At 37.6% G+C, this 24,024-nt stretch overlaps 1 protein-coding gene and 1 pseudogene across 4 annotated transcripts in view; one reads left to right on the top strand and one right to left on the bottom strand.

Annotated features, from left to right (window-relative positions):
- Positions 1 to 24,024, bottom strand: part of SCAPER (S-phase cyclin A associated protein in the ER) — a 537,265-nt gene that overhangs the window by 304,864 nt on the left and 208,377 nt on the right. The gene's annotated exons all lie outside the window — the stretch shown is intronic.
- On the top strand, positions 23,199 to 23,620 carry LOC113908661 (annotated as a pseudogene).

Below are 24,024 nucleotides of genomic sequence, written 5' to 3'. Positions count from 1 at the left end.
GAAGCAGTAATCAAAAACCTCCCAAAAAACAAGAGTCCAGGGCCAGATGGCTTCCCAGGGGAATTCTATCAAATATTTAAAGAAGAAACAATACCTATTCTACTGAAGCTGTTTTAAAAAATAGAAGTGGAAGGAAAACTTCCAAACTCGTTCTATGAGGCCAGCATTACCTTGATCCCAAAACCAGACAAAGATCCCATCAAAAAGGAGACTTACAGACCAATATCCCTGATAAACATAGATGCCAAATTACTCAACAAGATCCTAGCCAAAAGGATCCAACAGTACATTAAAAGGATTATTCACCATGACCAGGAGGGATTTATTCCTGGGATACAAGGGTGGTTCAACATTCGCAAATCAATCAATGTGATAGAGCCCATTAATATAGGAAAAGACAAGAACGATATAATCCTCTCAACTGATGCAGAAAAAGCATTTGACAAAATACAGCATCCTTTCCTGATTAAAACTCTTCACAGTATAGGGATAGAGGCAACATACCTCAATGTTATAAAAGCCATCTATGAAAAGCCCCAGCAAATATCATTCTCAATGGGGAGAAACTGAGACCTTTTCCCTTAAGGTCAGGAACATGACAGGAATGCCCACTCTCACCACTATTGTTCAACACAGTAGTAGAAGTCCTAGCCTCAGCAATCAGACAACAAAGAGAAATAAAAGGCATTCAAATAGGCAAAGAAGAAGTCAAACTCTCTCACTTCGCAGATGACAAGATACTTTATGTGGAAAACCCAAAAGACTCCACTGCCAAATTACTAGAACTCATACAGCAATTCACCAACATGGCAAGATACAAAATCAATGCACAGAAATCAGTTGCATTTCTATGCACTAACAATGTGACGGAAGAAAGAAAAATTAAGTAATCTATTCCATTTACAATAGCACCAAAAACCACAGGTTACCTAGGAATAAACCTAACCAAAGAAGTAAAGGATCTATACTCTAGGAACTACAGAATACTTATGAAAGAAATTGAGGAAGACAAAAAGAGATGGGAAAACATTCCATGCTCATGGACTGGAAGAGTAAACATTGTTAAGATGTCTATCTTGCCCAGAGCAATCTACACATTCAATGCAATCCCTATCAAAAGACCATCGACATTTTTCACAGAGCCGGAACAAACAATCCTAAAATTTGTATGGAACCAGAAAAGACCCCAAATCGCCAGTGGAATGTTGAAAAAGAAAGACAAAGCTGTGGACATGACAATGTCTGACTTCAAGCTGTATTACAAAGCTGTGATCATCAAGACAGCATGGTAAAGGCACAAAAAGAGACATATAGATCAATGGAACAGAACAGAGAGCCCAGAAATCGACCCTCAACTCCATAGTCAACTAATCTTTGACAAAGCAGGAAACAATATCAAATGGGGAAAAAACAAGACAGTCTCTTCAATAGATGGTGCTGGGAAAATTGGACATCCACATGCAGAAGAATGAAACTGGACCATTCGCTTACATCATACACAAAGATAAACTCCAAATGGATGAAAGACCTCGATGTGAGACAAGAATCCATCAAAATCCTAGAGAACATAGGCAGTAACCTCTTGGACATCAGCCACAGCAACTTCTTACAAGACATGTCTCTACAGACATGGGAAACAAAATAAAAATGAACTATTGGCTGAGTAATCAGAAAGGATGAATACCCAACTTTTACATCAACATGGATGGGACTGGAGGAGATTATGCTAAGTGAAATAAGTCAAGAGGAAAAAGTCAATTATCATATGGTTTCACTTATTTGTGGAACATCAGGAATAGCATGGAGGACATTAGAAGAAGGCAGGGAAAAATGAAGGGGGGCAGTCAGAGGGGGAGACGAACCATGAGAGACTATGGACTCTGAGAAACAAACTGAGAGTTTTAGAGGGGAGTGGGGTGGGGGGATGGGTTAGCCTGGTGATGGGTATTAAGGAGGGCACAAACCACATGTAGTACTGGGTGTTATACGAAAACAATGAATCACGGATCACTACATCAAAAACTAATGATATACTGTATGGTGACTAACATAACATAATAAAGTAAAATTTAAAAATAAATAAATAAAAAATTTAAAGAAATGAACTGTTGGGAACAGTCAACAAAACTAAGAGGCAACCCATGGAATGGGAGAAGATATTTGCAAATGACATAACAGATAAAGGGCTGGTATCTAAGATCTATAAAGGACTTACCAAACTCAATACCCAAAAAACAAATAATCCAGTCAAGAAATGGGCAGAAGACATGAACAGACATTTCTGCAAAGAAGACATTCAAATGGCTAACAGACACATTAAAAAATGGTCCACATCACTAGCCATCAGGGAAATAGAAATCAAAACCACAATGAGATATCACTTTACACCAGTTAGAATAGCAAAAATTAACAAGACAGGAAACAACAGATTTTGGAAGGATGTGGAGAAAGGGGAACCCTTACACCATTGGTGGGAATGCAAGTTGGTACAGCCACTCTGGAAAACAGTTTGGAGGTTCCTCAAGCCATTAAAAATAGAGCTACCCAACAACCCAGCAATTGCACTACTTGGGTATTTACCCCAAAGTTAAAGATGTAGTGAAAACAAGGGGCACATACACCCCAATGTTCATAGCAGCAATGTTCACAATAGCCAAACTGGAAGGAGCCGAGATACCCTGGATAAAAAAGATGTGGTTCATATATACAATGGAATATTACTCAGCCATCAGAAAGGATGAATATCTACCATTTACATCAACATGGCTGGAACTGGAGGGTATTATGCTAAGTGAAATAAGTAAATCTGAGAGAGACAATTATCATATGGTTTCACTCATATGTGGAATGTAAGGAATACGGCAGAGGACAATAGGGGAAGGGAGGGAAAACTGAAGGGGGGAAATCAGAGAGGGAGACAAACCATGAGAGACTCTGGACTCTGGGAAACAAACTGAGGGTTGCTGGAGGGGAAGGGGGTGGGGATTTGGGGTAACCAGGTAATGGGTATTAAAGAGGGTACATGTAGTGATGAGCACTGGGTGTTATATGCAACTAATGAATCGTTGACCACTGCATCAAAAAGTAATGATGTACTGTATGTTGACTAACTGAACTTAATTTTTAAAAATACATATGTATTTAAAAGAAACACCACAAATAATGCTTCAGACAAATAAAAGATGAAAAGGAGAAAAATGTTTATATCAAAAGAAATAAAAAGGATTTGAGAGTAACTGGAAATAAGGGGTATGGGCAAAGAAGCAATTAGGAATCCCCAAAAAACAAAACCAAAGCTAGGAAGGAGATCAAATATTAAAAGCTATAACACAAGAAAACTTTCCTGAATAAAATATAATTAAATATTTAAAAAGAACATTACATGCTCAAAAATACTGACCCAGAGTAGCTAATGCCAAGACATATCCTATTAACAATCCCTGGGGTTTGAAGAAAAAGGAAAAATTACTTGAACATACAGGGAAAAAAAAGGAAGTGAGTTACAAGGGAAAAATTAGATTATCAGCAAGCAGCCTTTTTGACAGTAACATTTTATGCCAGAAGAAAATGAAGTAATATATTTAGTATTTTCAAGGAAAGAAATGTGAGCTAAGGATTTTATATCTAGTGAAACCAACTTTCATGAATAAAATCACAGATAAATGTTACCAACATTAAAAAACTCAGAGAATATTATATTAAGAAGATCTTCCTGAGGAACCAACTGAAGAACAAGCATCAGCGGATTCCAGCGGAAGATGACAGAGTAGGATGATTCTAGTCTACACCTTGATAAGAAGCACATGAATATAAACACGCCAGAAACTAACTGGAAGACTGGCAGTTCTCCACAGCTAAACGTAGAGAAGAGCCCACATCAAAGAGGTAGGAAGGGTAGAGATGTGGTGGAGAGCCACATAACCCTCAATGAGATACAGCGTTGAAGCAGCAGTTTGAAAGACACATAACAAGAGGGAGATTTCTTCACTAATCTCAGAGCATGTTCGGGGGGGGCGGGTCTTGGGGAGACTTCTCTAAGAACAAAGGAGCTCATGGTGCCATTTTCCTCCCTCACCCCCAACAAGATACAGGGACACATGGTAACCAGCACAGCCTGAACACTACCTAGCTTGCTAACAGCACACCCTGCCTCCACATTCTCCAGCAGACCTCCACCCTCCAACACACCAACAACAGGAGTCCATCCAAAGTAGTGCCACAAGTGTGGCAATATACAAGCAATCCCCAAAGGTGTCAGCACCACACCAAAGTGACTTCTACCCTGGGGAAAGGGGCAGAAAACCACACAAACAAATAAGACTGCAGCCCCGGCAGTGGGCTGTGGGCAGACATCTGGTCTGACTGCAGGCCCTGCCCACCAACAAAAGCTTCTCAAGAGACAACACAAGGAGAGTGCCCTGCATTTTGGTGCTACCACAGCTCTGACAAATGCATGGTCTGACTCAACTCAAGCCCATGGAAGACCTAGATTGGCCCACTAACAACACTGGGACCAAACCCTGCCCACAATAGGAAAACAGAGCCATTGCAGACTACAAAGCTTAAGGAAAACCCAGCTCAGACACAATAATACGGAGCACACAATGCATATAAGAGATAACCCATGAAACACCAGACTCAGGTTAACAGGGGACACTGCACTGCAAGGCACTACAGGACCACTTCAACATTAGGCAAGAGCAGGAGATGTAGCTCACTTGCCTAACATATAGGAAAAGACACAGAGAGTCAGGCAAAATGAGGAGACAGAGGAATACATCCCAAATAAAAGAACAGGATGAAATCACAGTAAGAAGTCTAAATGAAATGAACATAAGTAATATGCCTGATAGAAAGGTAAAGTAATGGTCAGAAAGATTCTCACTGAACTTGAGAAAAGAGTGGAGGACCTCAGTGAGACCCTCAACAAAGAGACACAAAACAGACAAAGGAACCAATCAGAGCTGGAAGAGTTAGGTAGTATAATTAAAAATACACTAGAGAAAATAAACAGTAGACGAAAATAAGCAAAAGAACAGAAGAGGGAACTGGAGGGCAAAGTAATGGAAAGCAACCAAGCTGAACAGAAGAAAAGAAAAAAGACGAATAAAACATGACAATAGAGTGGGAGAAAAAGCGGTGGAGTAGGGGACCATATTCCAACTGCTCCCCGGAATTGAGCTGGATATCTACCAGACCACTCTGAGCACCCACAAGATCAGCCTGAGAGGTAAGAAGATCTGGATCTCTACAAACAGAATATCACAGACGGTTGGTTTCGAGGTATGCCGAAGCGGGGAGCCGTGATTCCGCGGGCAGATATCAGAGGATAAATGGCAATGGGAGGGAACCTGGCCATGGAGGTCCTACACCGCCGGTAAGCGACAGCCTAACGCGCTGGGGACCGGCAAAGACTCGCAGACCGGTAGCAGCTGGGAAAGGACTTTAGGGCAGCCCCCTGGATGGAAACTCGGAGCGGTGGGGCTGCGTGTGTGAACTGGGGGCAGCTGGCAGTTTTAGAAGCACAAAGGGCAGAGACGTGCCCCGACCTGGAGGCAGGACTGGGAGCTCTGCAGAGGGGCGCACAACCCAGGACACTGCAGTTTATGGCAGCATGGACAGAAACAGAGATAATGTGGCCTGGAGAGCTCACTGAAGAACAGACTGCGATCTCTCTGCTCTGAGAAAAGGGTTGGAAACGGTCTCTTCTGCTCTCACTCTCAGAAGAGACATGGAAAGCCGCCAGGGAAAGCCACCAGAGAACAAAAGTTCCAAAAAACTGGTTCCCACTGAGCCCATCCCCCGCCACAGGGGGGCAGAGCAACTCTGCCTAAACAAGGTTGCCTGAGTAACAGCGCGGCATGCCCCTCCCCCAGAAAACAGGCTGGGAGAACAAGAGGCCAGCAACCCTAAGGTCCCTAGAAAACAGTGAAACTTGCTTGGGTTCTGCTCAATAATTTGGACTCTATACATTCACTCAACCACCCATCAACAGAATGACTGGAGGAGGAACCCCCAAAATAGGAAAGACTCAGAGATTATGACTTATGCCACAGATTTACAAAAGGATGCAGATATAACCAAGATGTTGGAGATGGAATTCAGGCGAGCAATTGTGAAGACAATACCTAGAATGGAGAAATCAATTAATGGCAACATAGAGTCTCTAAGGGCAGAAATGAAAGCTGAATTGGCTGAACTTAAAAATGCTCTCAATGAGATCCAATCTAATCTAGATACTCTAACAGCTAGGGTAAGTGAGGGAGAAGAACGAATCAGTGACCTGGAAGACAATTTAATAGATAAAAAGGGAAAAGAGGAGGCCAGGGAAAAACAACTCAGAATCCATGCAAAAAGAATCAGAGAAATAAGTGACACCATAAAGTGTTCCAATGTCAGAATTATTGGAATCCTGGAGGGAGTGGAGAGAGAGGACTAGAAGATATACTTGAGCAAATCATAGCTGAGAACTTTCCTAATCTGGGGAATGAAACAAACATTCATGTCCTAGAGGCAGAGAGGACCCCTCCCAAGATCAACAGGCCAACACCCCGGCATGTAATAGTAAAACTCGCAAATCTAAGAACCAAGGAAACCATCTTCAGGGCAGTTAGGGGGAAGAGATTCCTTACGTACAGAGGGAGGAACATCAGAATAACATCAGACCTATCCACAGAGACCTGGCAAGCCAAAAAGGGCTGGCAAGCCATATTCAGGGTACTAAACGAGAAGAACATGCAGCCAAGAATACTTTATCCGGCAAGGCTGTCATTTAGAATGGATGGAGAGAGGAAGAGCTTCCAAGACCAGCAGAAACTGAAAGAATATGTGACCACTAAGCTGGCCCTCCAAGAAATATAAAGAGGGATTCTATAAAAGGAGAAAGACCCCAAGAGTGATATACAACAGAAATTTACAGGGACAATCTGTAAAAACAGGGTCTTCACAGGCAACATAATGACGAATAATTCATACCTTTCAATAATCACTCTCAACATGAATGGCCTAAATGCTCCCATAAAACGGCACAGGGTTGCAGACTGGATAAAAAGACAGGACCCATCCATATGCTGTCTACAATAGACTCATTTTGAACCTAAAGATATATCCAGACTGAAAGTGAAGGGATGGAGATCCATCTTCCACGCCAGTGGACCTCAAAAGAAAGCTGGGGTAGCAATTCTTATATCAGACAAAACAGATTTTAAACTAAAGCCTGTAGTTAGAGACACAGAAGGACACTATATCATTCATAAAGGGTCTATCCAACAAGAAGATCTAACAATTGTAAATATCTATGCCTCTAACATGGGAGCAGCCATCTACATAAGCCAACTGTTAACCAAAATAAAGAGTCATATTGATAACAATACATTAATTGTAGGAGACCTCAATACTCCACTCTCAGCAACGGACAGATCATCTAAGCAGAAAATCAACAAGGAAACAAGAGCTTTGAATGATACACTGGACCAGATGAACCTCATAGATATTTACAGAACATTCCACCCTAAAACAACAGAATACTCATTCTTCTTGAGCGCACATGGAACTTTCTCCAGAATAGACCACACACTGGGTCACAAATCAGGTCTCAACCAATATCAAAAGACTGAGATTATACCCTGCAATTTCTCAGACCACAGTGCTTTAAAACTGGAACTCAATCACAAGAAAAAATTTGGAAAAATTCAAACACTTGGAAGCTAAAGACCACTCTGCTCAAGAATGTTTGGGTCAAACAGCAAATCAAAGAAGAACTTAAAACAATTCATGGAAATCAATGAGAACGAAAATACATTGGTCCAAAACCTATGGGATAATGCAAAGGCAGTCCTAAGGGGGAAATACACAGCCATCCAAGCCTCACTCAAAAAAATAGAAAAATCCCGAATTCACCAACTCTACACCTTAAAGAACTAGAGAAAAAACAACAAACAATGCCTAAGCATGCATTAGAAGAGAAATAATTAAGATTAGAGCAGAGATCAATGAATTAGAAACCAGAAACACGGGAGATCAGATCAATGAAACTAGAACTTGGTTCTTTGAAAGAATTAATAAGATCGATAAACCACTGGCCAGACTTATCCAAAAGAAAAGAGAAAGGACCCAAATTAATAAAATTATGAATGAAAGGGGAGAGATCACAACTAACACCAAGGAAATAGAAACAATTGTTAGAAATTATTATCAACAACCAAATGCCAATAAACCGAGCAATCTGGATGAAATGGAGGCCTTCCTGGAAACCTATGAGCTGCCAAGATTGAAACAGGAAGAAATTGACAACCTGAATAGGCCAATAACCAGTAATGAGATTGAAGCAGTGATCAAAAACCTCCCAAAAAACCAGAGTCCAGGGCCTGATGGATTCCCTGGGGAATTCTACCAAACATTCAAAGAAGAAATAATACCTATTCTCCTGAAGCTGTTTCAAAAAATAGAAACAGGAGGAAAACTTCCAAACTCATTCTATGAGGCCAGCATTACCTTAATCCCCAAACCAGGCAAAGACCCCTTCAAAAAGGAGAATTTCAGACCGATATCCCTGATGAATATGGATTCCAAAATCCTCAACAAAATCCTAGCTAATAGAATCCAACAAAACATTAAAAGAAGCATCCACCACGACCGAGTGGGATTTACCCCAGGATGCAAGCGTGGTTCAACATTCACAAATCAATCAATGTGATAGAACACATTAATAAGAGGAGAGAGAATAACCATATGGTCCTCTCAATTGATGCAGAAAAAGCATTTGACAAAATACAGCATCCTTTCCTGATTAAAACTCTTCAGAGTATAGGGATAGAGGGAACATTCCTCAAGTTCATAAAATCCATCTATGAAAAACCCGCAGCGAATATCAACCTCATTGGGGAAAAGCTGAGCCTTTCCTTAAGATCAGGAACACGTCAACGTCAAGGATGCCCACTCTCACCACTACTGTTCAACATAGTACCAGAAGTCCTGGCAACAGCAATCCAACAAACAAAGAGAAAAAAAAGGCATTCAAATTGGCAAAGAAGAAGTCAAACTCTCTCTCTTCGCCGATGGCATGATACTTTATGTGGAAAACCCAAAAGACTCCACCCCCAACACAGTAGAACTCATACATCAATTCAGTAATGTGGCAGGATACAAAATCAATGCAGAGAAACCAGTTGCTTTCTTATACACTAACAATGGCAACTGTAGGAAGAGAAATTAGAGAAACAATTCCATTTACAATAGCACCAAAAACCATAAGATACCTCGGAATAAACCTAACCAAAGTGGTAAAGGATCAATAGTCTAGGAACTACAGAACATTCATGAAAGAAATTGAAGAAGAAACAGAAAGATGGAAAAACATGCCATGCTCATGGATCGGAAGAGTAAACATTGTTAAAATGTCTATGCTACCCAGAGCAATCTATACCTTCAATGCCATCCCAATCAAAATTCCAATGACATTTTTCAAAGTGCTGGAACAAACAATCCTAAAATTTGTATGGAATCAGGAAAGACCCCGAATCAGAAAGGAAATGTTGAAAAAGAAAAACAAAGTGGGGGGCATTACGTTGCCCAATTTCAAGCTATATTACAAAGCTGTGATCACCAAGACAGCATGGTACTGGCACAAAAAGAGACATATAGACCAATGGAACAGAATAGAGAACCCAGATATGGACCCTCAACTCCATGGTCAAATAATTTTCAACAAAGCAATAAAAACATGCAATGTAAAAAAGACAGTCTCTTCAATAAATGGTGCTGGGAAAATTGGACAGCCACATGCAGAAGAATGAAACTCGACCATTCTCTACCACCACACACAAAGATAAACTCAAAATGGATGAAAGACCTCAATGTGAGACAGGAATCCATCAAAATCCTAGAGGAGAACATAGACAGTAACCTCTTTGACATCGGCCACAGCAACTTCTTTCAAGATACATCCCCAAACGCTAGTGAAACAAAAGCAAAAATGAACTTTGGGGACTTCATCAAGATAAAAACCTTCTGCACAGCAAAGGAAACAGTCAACAAAACAAAGAGGCAACCCACAGAATGGGAGAAGATATTTGCAAATGACATTATAGATAAAGGGCTGGTATCCAAGATCTATAAAGAACTTCTCAAACTCAACACCCCCCAAAAAAAATAAAGTCAAAAAATGGGCAGAAGACATGAAAAGACACTTCTCTGAAGAAGACATACAAATGGCTTACAGACACATGACAAAATGTTCATCATCATTAGCCATCAGGGAAATTCAAATAAAAACCACACTGAGATACCACTTTACACCAGTTAGAACAGCAAAAATGGACAGGGATAGAAAGAACAAATGTTGGGGAGGTTGTGGAGAAATGGGAACCCTCTTACACTGTTGGTGGGAATGCAAGCTGGTACAGCCACTTTGGAAAACAGTGTGGAGTTTCCTAAAAAAATTAAAAATAGAGCTACCCTATGACCCAGCAATGGCACTCCTGGGTATTTACCACAAAGACACAGATGTAGTGACAAGAAGGGCCATATGCACCCCAATGTTCATAGCAGCAATGTCCACAATAGCCAAACTGTGGAAAGAGCCGAGATGCCCTTCAATAGATGAATGGATAAAGAAGATGTGGTCCATATATACAATGGAATATTACTCAGCCATCAGAAAGGATGAGTACCCAACTTTTGCATCAACATGGATGGGCCTGGAGGAGATTATGCTAAGTGAAATAAGTCAAGCAGAGAAAGTCAATTATACGGTTTCACTTATTTGTGGAACAAAAGGAAAAGCATGGAGGACATTAGGAGAAGGAAGGGGAAAATGAAGGGGGGGAAATCAGAGGGAGAGATGAACCATGAGAGACTATGGACCTGAGAAACAAACAGGGTTTTAAAGGGGAGCAGGGAGGGGAGATTGGTTAGCCCGGCGATAGGTATTAAGGAGGGCACGTACTGCATGGAGCACTGGGTGTTATACGAAAACAACGGATCATGGATCACCACATCAAAAAATAATGATGTATTGTATGGTGACTAACATAACATAATAAAATTTAAAAATTTTTAAAAATGAGAATAATAAAAGGAGCACAGGAACACCATCAAGTATGGTAACATTTGCATTATAGGGGTCCTAGCAGGAGAAGAGAGGAAAGCGGGCAGAAAATTTATTTACAGAAATAACAGCTGAAAACTTCCTGAATCTGGGGAAGGAAACAGAAATCCAGATCCAGCAGGCACAGAGATCCCACAACAAAATCAATGCAGAGGCTCAAACAAAAAGACAGTAATTAAAATGGCGAAAAGTAGTGATAAAGAGAGAATCTTAAAAGTAGCAAGAGAAAACAGTTACATACAAGGGAAACTCCATAAGGCTATCAGCTAATCTTTCTACCAGAAACTTTATAGGCTGGAAGGAAGGGTCATGACATATTCAAAGCGCTGAAAACAATAGACAAAAAAACAAAAACAAACAAACAAAAAAAACCTCTGCAACCAAAAATACTCTAACCAGCAAGGCTATGATTCAGAATAGAAGGAAAGATAAAGAGTTTCCCAGACAAACAAAAGTTAATGGCATTCATGACCACTAAACCAGCCTCACAAGAAACGTTAAAGGGGACTCTTTGAGTGGGAAGGAAAGACCATAAGCAGAAATACGAAAATTAGGAAGCACAAAAGCAGTAAAATTAAGTATATGTATAACAATCAGTCAAGGGAGTCACAAAATAAAAGGAATGTAAAGCATGACACCATATACCTAAAACATGGGGAAGAGAGGAGAAAAAATTTAGTGCTTTTAGAATGGATTCAAGCTTATGTGACATCAACTTAATATAGACTGCTATATGCAGAAGATGTTATATATAACATTAGAGTTAACCAGAAATTAAAAACTGTAACAGATAAGCAAACAATAGAGAAAGGCATCCAAGTATATCACTAAAGAAAGCCAGCAAACCGTGAGAGAGCAGAAGAAAGGAACAGAGAACTACAAAAAATAACCATAAAATAAGTAACAAAATGACAATACGTACATACTAACAATAATTACTTTGAATGTAAATGGACTAAACACTCCAATAAAAAGACATAGGGCGGGGCGCCTGGGCTGCTCAGTTGTTAAGTGTCTGCCTTTGGCTCAGGTCATGATCCCAGGGTCCTGGGATCGAGCCCCACATCAGGCTCCCTGCTCTGCGGGAAGCCTGCTTCTCCCTTTCCCACTCCCCCTTCTTGTGTTCCCCTCTTGCTGTGTCTCTGTCAAATAAATAAATAAAATCTTAAAAAAAAAAACATAGGGTGATGGAATGGATAAAAAAAAAAAAGCAAGACCCAACCATATGCTGCCTACAAGAGACTCATTTCAGACCTAAAGACACATGAAGATGGAGAAGCATTTATCATTCAAATGGTAGTGAAAAGAAAGCCAGGTAGTAATACTTATATTGGACAAAACAGACTTTAAAACAAAGACTGTAACAAGAGACAAAAAAGGATCTATATAATCATAAGGGGAACATTCAACAAGAGGATATAACAATTGTAAATACATATACACCCAATATAGGAGCACTTAAATACATAAAGCAGCTACTGATGAACAGGAAAAAGTAATTGATAGTAATTCAGTAATAGCAGTGGACTTTAAAACACCACTTAAATCAATGGACAGATCATCCAAACAGAAAATTGACAAGAAAACAATGGGTTTGAATGACACATTGGATCAGATGGATCCAAAAGATATATTCAGAATAATCCATACTAAAACAGAATACACATTCTTTTCAAGTGCACATGGAATATTCTACATAGTAAATCATATTAGGCCACAAAAGAAGTCTCAACCGATTGAAAAGAAGAAGTCATGCCATGCATCTTTTCCAACAACAACACTATGAAACTAGAAACCAACGAGAAGAAAAATTCTGGAAAGAACACAAATACATGGAGGTTAAATAACATGCTATTAAATAATGAATTGATCAAGAAATCAAAGAAAATCAAATAGGAAATAAAAAAACATGGAGACAAATGAAAACGAAAACACACTAGTCAAAAATCTTTGGGATGCAGCAAAAGTGGTGCTAAGAGGAAGTTTATAGGAATGCAGGCCTGCCTTGAGAAGAAAAATCTCAAATGAACAACATAATTTTATACCTAAAAGAGCTAAAAAGAACAAAACTCCAAACAAATAGAAGGAAGGAAATAATAAAGATTAGAACAGAAATAAATGAAACAGAAACTAAAAAATCCATAGAACAGATCAATGAAACAAGGAGCTAGTTCTTTGGAAAAAAATCAACAAAACTGATAAACCTCTACCCAGACTCATCAAAATAAAAATAAAGGATTCCAACAAAATCAGGAATGAAAGAGAGAAATAACAAACAACACTACAGAAATACAAATAATTATAAGAGAATATTATGAAAAATTATACGCCAACAAATTGGACAATACAGAAGAAATGGATAAATTACTAAAAACACATAACCTGCCAAAACTGAATCACAGGAAGAAATAGAAAATTTGAATAGACTGATTACCAGCAATGAAAGTGAATCACTAATCAAAAAAACTCCCATCAGACAAAAGTCTAGGACCAGATGGCTTCACAGGTGAATTCTACCAAACATTTAAAGAAGAGTTAATACCTATTCTTTTCAAACTATTTAAAACAATAGAAGAGTAAGAAGAGTTTCCAGGGTGCCTGGGTGGCTCAGTCGTTAAGCGTCTGCCTTTGACTCAGGTCACAATCCCAGGGTCCTGGGATCGAGACCCGCATAGGGCTCTCTGCTCAGCGGAAAGCCTGCTTCTCCCTCTTCCACTCCTGCTTGTGTTCCCGCTCTTGCTGTCTCTCTATCAAATAAATAAATAAATAGATAGATAAATAAATAAATAAATAAATAAAATCTTAAAAAAAAAAGTTTCCAGTTTCATTATATGAGGCCAGCATTATTCTGATACCAAAACCAGATGAAGACACTTAAAAAAAAAAAAAAAAAGGAGTGACAGAACGATAGGCCAATATCTCTGGTGAACACACATGGAAATATCAACAAAATATAAACTAACCAAACCCAACAATACATTAAAAAAAATCATTAACCACGATCAAGTGGGATTTATTCCTGGGATGCAAGGGTGGTTCAATATTCACAAATCAATCAATGTGATATACCAGATCAACAAGAGAAAGGGTAAAAATCGTATGATCATTTCAACAGATGTAGAAAAAGCATTTGATAAAAGTATGACATCCACTTATGATAAAAATTCTCAACATAGCAGGTTTACAGGGAATTTTACCTCAACATAATAAAGGCCATCTATGAAAAACCAACAGCTAACATCATATTCAATGGTGAAACCTGAGAGCTTTTCCCCTAAGATCAGGAACAAGACAAGGATGTCCACTCTCACCACTTTCATTCAACATAGTCCTGAAATCCTAGCCACAGCACCCAGACAAGAAAAAGAAAAGGCATCCAGATTGGTAAGGAAGAAGTAAAACATTCACTACTTGCAGATGACATGATACTATATACAGAAAACCCTAAAGACTCTACAAAAAAACTACTAGAAATGATAAACGAATTTATTAAAGTTGCAGGATACAAAATCAATACACAGAAATCCACTGCATTTCTATACACTGATAACGAAGTAGCGTAAAGAGAAATTAAGAAAACAATCCCATTTACAATTGCACCACAAACAACAAAATATCTAGTAATAAACTTAACCAAGGAGGTTAAAAAACTGTACTCTGAAAACTGATACACATTGATGGAATAAACTGAAGGTGACACAAACAAATGGAAAAACATTCCATGCTAATGAATTGGGAGAACAAATATTGGTGAAATGGCCATACAACCAAAGTAATCTAAAGATTTAATGCAATTCCTATCAAAATATCAACATTTTTCATAGAACTAGAATGAATAATCCTAAAATGTGTATGGAACCACAGAAGACCCCAAACGGCCAAAGCAATCTTGAAAAAGAACAAAACTGGACATATCACAATCCCCGATTTCAAAATAAACTACCAAGTTGTAGAAATTAAAAGTGTATGGTATGGCACAAAAATAGACACCATAGATCAATGGAACAGAATAGAGAGCCCAGAAATAAAAATCACAACTATATGGTCAATTATTTTGTACAAAAGAGGCAAGACTATGCAATGGGAAAAAAAAAGAGTCTCTTCTATAAGTAGTGGTGGGAAAGCTGGACAGCTACCTGCTAAAGAGTGAAACTGGACCACATACTTCCACTTTAAACAAAAATATACTCAAAATGGATTGAAGACCTAAATGTGATACCCGAAACCTTATAAAAATCCTAGAAGAGAGCACAGGCAGCAATTTCTTTGACATCAGCTATAGCAACATTATTCTAGATACGTCTCCTGGGGCAAGGGAACAAAAAAGCAAAAATAACCTATTGGGATTTCATCAGCAAATGAAACAACAAAATTAAAGGCAACCTACAGAATGGGAGAAGATATTTGCAAATGACATACCTGATCAAGGGTTAGTATCTAAAATATATAAAGAGGGGCGCCTGGTGGCTCAGTCATTAAGTGTCTGCCTTTGGCTCAGGTCATGATCCCAGGGTCCTGGGATCGAGCCCCACATCAGGCTCCCTGCTCAGCGGGAAGCCTGATTTTCCCTCTCCTACTCTCCCTGCTTGTGTTCCCTCTCTCACTATATCTCTGTCAAATAAATAAAATCTTTAAAAAAATAAATTAAATAAATTAAAAATATATATATATATAAAGAACTTACACAACTAACCAAAAAAACAATAATCCAATTAAAAAATGGGCAGAAGACATGAACAGATCTTCCTCCAAAGAAGACATACAGATGGCCAAAAGACACATGAAAAGATGTTAAACATTACCAATTGGCAGGGAAATGCAAATCAAAACCACAATGAGATATCACCTTACACCTGTCAGAATGGCTAAAATAAAAAACACAAGAAACAACAAGTGCTGGAGGGGATGTGGAGAAAAAGAAACCTTCTTACACTGCTGGTGGGAATGCAAACTGGTACAGCCACTGTGGAAAACAGTATGGAGGTTCCTCAAAAAATTAAACATAGAATTACCTTTGATCCAGTAATTCTACTTCTGATATTTACCCAAAGAATACAATAATACTAATTGGAAAAGACAAATACACCCCTATGCTTATTGCAGCAATATTTACAAATACCCAAATTATGGAAGCACCCCAAGTGTCCATCAGTAGTTGAACTGATAAAGACGATGTGGTATATATACATAATGAAATATTACCCATGTGAAAGAATGACATCTTGCCATTTGAACAAACATGGCTGGATCTAGAAGGTATAATGCTAAGTAAAATAAGTCAGTCAGATAAAGAAAAATATGTCATTTATATGTGGAATTTAAGAACCAAAACAAAGGAACAAAGGGATAAAGAGACAAAGAAAAAAAACAGACTCTTAAATATAGAGAACTGGTGGTTACCAGGGGGAAGGAGGTGGGACAATGGGTGAAATAGAGGGCATTAAAGGTACACTCATCATGATGAGCACTGAGTAATGTAGAGACTCCTGAATCAGTATACTGCACACCTGAAACTAATATAACACTGTATATTAATTATATTGGAATTAAATTTTTTATTTTTTTTAAATTTTATTATGTTATGTTAGTCACTATACATCATTAATTTTTGATGTGGCGATCCACGATCCATTGTTTTCATATAACACCCAGTGCTCCATGCAGTTTAAATTTTTAAATAAGAAAAGAAGAAATGAAAAAAGTTCAAAAATTTAACAAAATTAAAAAAAAAAAAGTACAAGCCTTAGAAAACCAAAATGACTAGAAAGACATAGACATAAGGATTAGTATTAACCGTTACGAACTTAAAGAGCTAAGACTAAACTGGTGGTTGAAGGCTAAAGAAAATAGTATATATTGGCTGTGCCTCAGATTTTTCTTAGGATTACTATTAAAAAAAAGAAAGAATGGGAAAACTTATGTTCTCAGTAATTACATTGGCAGTGGGAGTAGTGGTAATGTTTGTATGTGTGATGTGGGATGAAGTAAAGGAGATTATGGATATTATAATTTTATCATTCCCTGCCTTTGATTTCCTGAATGTTTGGTATGGAAGAAATACAATACACAGGAGGTTAAATAAAACACCCTTCATCTTAAATTTGAATTTTAAGAATTCAGGAATCCATCATCTTTAAGTAAAAAGGAAATGTATATGTACACACACAGATGTATATATGGAGTGTGAATACATACACAATTCATATACATATCACATATATTTTATTTATTTCCTAATTCTGTTCACAATTATCAACCCAGTAGCAATAAGCATCCTTAATAATGCTCTTGGAATACCATTTCTAAATAAAAGTAATAAGGGCTTCTTAGTGAAATAACTCATCATAAGGCTAAATATCTTGCCATACCAAGTAGGACAACTATCATTCAACTAGGCTCATGTCAAAAGAACTTGAGTGCAAACTTTTTAAGAGACTCCCATTGACCAAAATATGGCATAATTTGAGCTTCAAAAAGGAGAATTTCAAATGACTGAAACCCCTCAAAAGTGTTTAAATCCATGAGTTTATAATAATACATATTTTTAAAAAGACCAGTTGGAACCTTTGCAGGATATTAGGGAACCAATTTATTACTTTGAAAACAGGCAAATAAAAATTCACCCTGCCATTCAGTAACCAAATAGATGAGGGAAAGCATCTCTTTATAAATATATATCAAATAATAAATGAAAATGAAATGTAAAATTGGAATATACCTATTAATTAATGGACCTAGGTATTCATTAATCAATAGCTAATAACATTAATATGAGAAAAAGACAATCAGACATTATATTCATGCTGGTGAAAGAACTCAATACCAATTATAGATTTCCCAATTATAGAACTCAATACTAATTATGGGTTTGGGTTATACCTTAGTCTGATCAAGCCTCTAGATTCACCTGCCCATGGGCATGTAATAGAAAAGCCAGAAAAACCTTGCACTGAAGCACACTGTACAGTAATAGAGCCTTAGGAAGTCACATTATTCCTTGGCTAGGAACTGAATTTCCTAGTCCTGTATAGCTAGAGGTAGCCATATGACTGAATGCTAATCAAGAGACTATGGATGCATGCTCAGTGTTTGAAGGCCCATTCACTTTCTTCCTCTTCAGCAAACTAGAACACAAAAAGAGCATCTAATACAGCTCTGAGCCTGAAGGGGAGGGCATATGCCACAGGATATAGAGAAAGAAGATGGGTCCCTGAAAAATCAAATGGCATTTGATTCCACTCATAAAGTGGAATCTAAGAAAACAAAGAATAAACAAACAAAAAGCAGAATCAGACCTATAAATACAAACTGATAGTTGCCAGAGGGGAGAGGGGAGGGGGGTTGGGCAAATGGATGAACGGGAGTGGCAGATACAGGTTTCCAGTTATGAAATAAGTCAAGGGAATAAAAAGCACAGCATACGTAATTCAGTTAATGATATTATATTAGCCATGTAACAGGACAGATAATAGTTACACTTGTGGTGAACATAGTATAGTATACAAACTTGTCAAATTATTAAGTCGTACATCTGAAACTAATGTAACATAGTGTGTCAACTACACTCAAAAAGAAAAAAGAAAAGAAAAAGAGAAGGAAGGAAAGAGGAAAGAAGGAAAGACAGACCACATGGCATAAATCTACCCTGACAATGTATACTGCTAACCTCAGGGCTGTACTGTAAGAAATAAACTTCTATGTTCTTAAAATCTTTGTATTTTTGTTTCTTTTATTACAGCAGATTAGTTTTTTCCCTAACTAATGCAATTATGTAAAAAATTTATATGTATAACTATATATATCTTTGTATACTTATATGTGTATGCATAAAATGACTACAAGAAAACAAGGCAAAATACTAAAATTTTCACAGATGAATGTGATAGATTTTTAATTTTCTCTTTTATAATAAATATAATTAGAAAATTTTTAAAAATAGCTATTATGAAGTAATACCTGGAATTGACTTCAAAATAGTACTTGGGAGGGAGTCACCATGAATTTATCATTGTTATGGCTTACTATTCTGTCCACTATTATGTTTTAAATTCTCCATAATAACCAGTTCAGAAGAGTCACGTTGTAAGGAAAAGTAATTTGTATACATGAATCTTAAAACTCTGGCTTACCAAAAGAAGTAAATGAAATCATAATATTCATATCTCTCAAACATCTAAGAGCCGAACCTAAAATGTAATTAACATATTTGCAGACTATTCAAGTACTAAAGTGCATTCTGCAAGTTTGAAATCTATTATAAGGATGGGAGACAATGTCCTGCAAAAAAGTAGAAATAATAAGAAAGTACGTCACTGAAAGAAGTAGTTATATATTTTTATTGATCCAATATGGGACAGGGCAAAGTTAACTAGCAGTTACAAAATGATGAATAACCTGAGCCTCCTAAGAAACAGTGCTGACCAAAAAGAGCCAGACTCTGCTTACTGAGTCAGAGATGAAGGTTCTAAAGCTCTTCACCTAATTCCATAGCCCAATCTGTTGTGATAGGAAGTACACTACCAGGATCCATCCACTAGTTGGTATCTTCTGAAATTAATCTTGCTGCACAAGGTCCAGCATCCAGTATATCTGAGCAATCCTTGAGCACCTGTGTACACAGGCAGGCAGCACTTCTCACTCTATCCTCAGCAGTAATCCATTCCATAAAATCTGGTTCCTTTTTTTTCCCCTCTCCCTACTCATTGTTCTAGATTCCTGCTATGATTTGAGTGCTGCCCTGAACCCTAGAACCTAACCTTTGGGCTCTAATCCTTGATGACATTCTTTCTTAAAAGGAATGGCTGAGATCAGAAAAATAGAGAATTCTCATTTCCTTTTATTTGAAATGCTACGTGCTTCAAGTTATCTATAGCTCTGGCCATTTACAAATGGAGCTTTTCAGATTTGGTATCTCTGTCACCATTCTATATAAACATCCCTGTCTACTTAATATTTAATAAAATGCTCCATTAAAAAAATAATAAAGATATTTTAAATAACTACTTCTGCAACACTGCCATAAGAAAACAGAGTTACAAAAATATTTCTCTACAAATATGTTCACTGCAGTGAGATTTACAACAAAATAGCAGTAGGGAATTGATTACATAAATTGTGGCACATACATTAAGATGATACTACACAGATTTGATTAATCTTAAATAATAGTAATATTAAAAACATACACTGTATGTTAAAAAAATCAGGACTCAAATCTATGCAATGTAGTTTATATATAAATAAGCATGTAAGATTTGTATATTAACATATAAAGAGCTGAAAATAGGTCAAAATGTTAACAGCATTATCCAGTTTTCTACAATTAATATTTTAATTATTACAAAATTAATGCTAATATGGAAATGCAAAGAAAAGCAAGCTTTCTAAAGAAAACAGTGTTGGTTTGTACAAGGTTACAGCTGCTGTAAGCTTATTAGTGCTGCAGAAGAATGACTATTAACTGCAAAAACACACTCATCTTACATATCTACTCACAGTTCTATTTATGCCACAGGCACAAGGATAAGCAAAATGTACTCCTTAAGACACAGTATCTATGATTTACTTAGGCATTTTCAAAATATGAAAAACTCAGGAACAAAAAATCACCCAAAAGCTACTGGATCTCCTTCCTTCCTGACAAGTACACCTCCTAGCCTCATGGAATCCTGTTCAGTGCAACTCCTATTCTTACTAACAAGGCAGGAAGTTGGCCATTTTGACTATTTGATACTATTAATCCTAAATAAGCATTAATAGGAAATACTGTTTTTGCTTTAGGCATAGAAAATCAGGTTGATGCAGTAGAAACAGCACTGAACTATGAGTCAAAATATCTACACCAAGATAAATTCTGCGACTCATGACTGACTTATCTGGGCCTCAGTTTCGTCCCTAGTAAAATAAAGGGATTAGACATCCTAAAGTCCTCCCTTTTCTAACATTCTAAGAATCAATGTAACAAGCCACACACACACACACACACAAATTAAGTCTAGCTTTTAAGTCACAATTGTGACTTCTTATTTAAACAACATTGCTGGGATGCCTGGGTGGCTCAGTCGGTTAAGCAGCTGCCTTCGGCCTGGGTCATGATCCCAGGGTCCTGGGATCGAGTCCCACATCAGGCTCCTTGCTCAGCAGGGAGCCTGCTTCTCCCTCTCTCTCCTTCTGCTTGTGCTTTCTCTGTCAAATAAATAAAATCTTTTAAAAAAAAATAAACAACATTGCTACAATATGTATATAAGAGACTAATACCTATACAGACATAATCTCATCAAAGTTTATAACCTTCTTATTCCTTTAATTACCTTTTATGGTTTTTTTCTACCAAAATTTACTATATTTAATGAAATGATTCATACTGAAGTTTATGACCTTGATATTCTTTCACACTCCTCCTAAAGATTCTCATAGTTCCTTACTTTTTAAAAGAGACATGAAAAAAAATTAAGCTTATAGTAAGATTCATGATCTTTGGGAAAGAATATAAAAAGCTCTAAAAATAGAATACATGCGAAAATATAAATGACACAATATAGAATTTTATTAAATTGCCATTTTTAGTACTCAAGTTATACCTCAGAATAAATACATTTCATAAAATGTGGTACACCAAAAAAATAATCTGCTCCCCACTACTTAAAAATATTATAACACGGGGGCATGTGGGTGGCTCAGTCGGTAAAGCGTCTGCCTTCGGCTCAGGTCATGATCCCAGGGTCCTGGGATCGAGTCCCGCATTGGGCTCCCTGCTCTGCGGGAAGCCTGCTTCTCCCTCTCCCTCTCCCCCTGCTTGTGTTCCCTCTCTCACTGTGTCTCTCCCTGTCAAATAAATAAAATCTTGAAATAAAAATATTATAACACAGACATAATGGGGCGCCTGGGTGGTTCAGTCGTTAAGCATCTGCCTTCGGCTCAGGTCATGATCCCAGAGTGCTGGGATCAAGACCCGCATCGGGCTCCCTGCTCTGCAGGAGAGCCTGCTTCTCCCTCTCCCACTCCCCCTGCTTGTGTTCCCTCCCTCGCTGTGTCTCTGTCAAATAAATAAAATCTTTAAAAAAATATTATAACACAAACATAAGAATTTTTAAGGATGTTCTTCCTAGATCAAAAGGATTTAAATATATTTCTTTTAAAAAAAAGGACTAAAGCTTCATTATAATAATACAAATGTATTTTTAAATGAAAATCAAGTTTCCTTTAGAGAAATCCAATCTCATGCTCAAGAGGCTTACTTATTTCCCTGCAACTCAAAAGTTTGCTTTCAATAGCAGGGTGGATGCCAAGTTACTAATCTAAATAGATGAGAAATTAATGTAAGGGTTTTCACATATTGTTTGGAAAACCAGCATTTTTCTCTAAACCTCATCCAGAACTTCAACTTTGAATCTGAAATCCAATGATACCAGTCTATTCCTGAATCAAATAAAGTTTTTCCTTAAATTCTTAAAAATATTATGAGGCATTCTACTCTTTTAAGCCTACCTGGCAGAACAACAAATAAGATATATAGGAGGCATTTTACAGCTTTCCTTATTGCCTTCTATAAAAACTAGGGAAGGGTAGAGGCTGGAAGGGCTCGAACATGTTTTTGTTTCTCTGGATGATGATGGGGGTAATAAAAGTGAGGGATGAGGAAGAAGTGGGGGAATGGAGAGATGAAGGAATCTGGGAAGAAAAGAAGAAGAAAAATTGGGAGAAAAAGAGAAGCAGATGAAAGAAGGGAAGAAATAAAAGAATACTCAACTAAAAACAACATGGTATTTTTAGATAGCACTCTTCCATGTATTTTGAATATCACTCTCCAGAGATATGGTATACTGAAAACAATAAATTGTAGTATAGCTCATTAACATTTAGTTTATTAACATTAATTCAGTACTTTACTATATGCCAAGGGCTTATGCTAACTGCTTAAGTTAAAGGGTACGACTCTCTGGGTGTCAACAGTTTCACCCAGAATAACACCGAAACAATCTGTAGTAAACTATTATTTTGACTGATATCACTCCTCCATAAAACTATTCCAGCAGATTATCATCCAGAATGACTTCAGAGGAAAGCTGATTTGTAATTACTGATTTGTAGGATGGGTTTTGTCATATCAAAGTATGTACAAGCTATCCCTAAATTCACAACTGAGAGAACACAGCAGCCCAGAAGCCAGGACCTAAAGAGATTCCTGTATAAAAAATTACCAAGTGTTGAAGGGCTTCATGCTGTTGAGAGTCCCTGTTATTCAAGTGGCCAATGATAATGCTGTAGAGCATGCTTTGAGACCTGGTTTCTTATCTACTTTTCCCTTCCAACAGACCAAAGGAGCAAACTTGGACTTCCAAAAAATAAGAGTATCATGTTACTATAACACCTACCAGGTGGTTCAATTCAATCGTTTACCTTTGGTGGTGAGTTTCATAGCCAGCAGCAATGACAATACAGGACTCATTGTCAGCCTAGAAAGGGAACTTGCTCTGTTATGAAGAATTGAGACAAACTGTGGGAGTTTCTTAATCTTGCAGTGGTTTTGATGTACACCTTTTCTCTTTATAACAGACACAATATCAATCCAGCAATCTTTAGACCACAACAATACTTGTATCCACGTACTCAAAAAAGGGCCTCTTTTCCCACCTGACACTAAAGAGTCTACAGATATAATTTATGGACAGATTGTTATCTTTTTTTTGTGTAGGGTCTTTTCTTAATTTAGTGAGATCTAGGGATACCACAGAAATGGTTCAATAGATCACAGCTCCCATGGAATTAGTCCAGTCACAAATATACATGAGATTCTATTCAGTGGGTCAGAATCAAAATAGTACTTTGATCCACTTGAGCCATTAAGTACTCCCTATTATATGACAGGCCTGCAGAATGAAGCAGACCCTTTTTATCGTGAATAACAATGAGGACAT

Source organism: Zalophus californianus, chromosome 6 (genome assembly GCF_009762305.2).
Source record: "Zalophus californianus isolate mZalCal1 chromosome 6, mZalCal1.pri.v2, whole genome shotgun sequence".
NCBI lineage: Eukaryota > Metazoa > Chordata > Mammalia > Carnivora > Otariidae > Zalophus > Zalophus californianus.
Note: the sequence above shows the minus strand (reverse complement) of the source record. Positions and strands in the feature narration are given on the sequence as shown.